The sequence below is a fragment of the Portunus trituberculatus genome, chromosome 38 (genome assembly GCF_017591435.1).
Source record: "Portunus trituberculatus isolate SZX2019 chromosome 38, ASM1759143v1, whole genome shotgun sequence".
NCBI classification, from domain to species: domain Eukaryota; kingdom Metazoa; phylum Arthropoda; class Malacostraca; order Decapoda; family Portunidae; genus Portunus; species Portunus trituberculatus.
In genome coordinates this window covers 28,034,043-28,034,392 of record NC_059292.1, presented here as the reverse complement: position 1 = coordinate 28,034,392, position 350 = coordinate 28,034,043, and the positions used below count along the sequence as shown (strand labels likewise).

At 48.0% G+C, this 350-nt stretch overlaps 1 protein-coding gene across 1 annotated transcript in view; it reads left to right on the top strand.

Annotated features, from left to right (window-relative positions):
• Positions 1 to 350, top strand: part of LOC123514858 (fibroblast growth factor 1-like) — a 38,917-nt gene continuing 38,567 nt past the window's right edge. The window contains exon 1 of the mRNA XM_045273108.1: positions 1 to 274. The gene's annotated coding sequence lies outside the window, so the exon portion shown is untranslated. The remainder of the gene's footprint in view (positions 275 to 350) is intronic.

Sequence of the window (350 nt, the reverse complement as noted above, 5' to 3'; positions counted from 1 at the left end):
CAACACGCCGCCCACTTACAACCAGCTGGGCGAGAGAAGGCGTGAGTGTGACAGTTTCCCGTTTCTTTGTCTCCCTTCGCTACTAAGCCAGTCTTACCTTTCAGGTCTCTCATATCTCTCAAGCTTGTGTTACAGAGTCAGTACAGGCCTGGAGTGCATATTATATCAGAGGCGCAGATAGTACGTGCACGTCAGCTTGGTGGCAGAACATGAGAGGGACGGTATAGATGAAGGAACCGGAGCAGAGAAGGACGGAGACAAGACAGGAATGAAGGTAAATAGGAGTTCTCTTACTTTTATTTCTTACCTTAACCTAACCCGAGATTAGCTCAGGGTGTGACAAAGTTAGA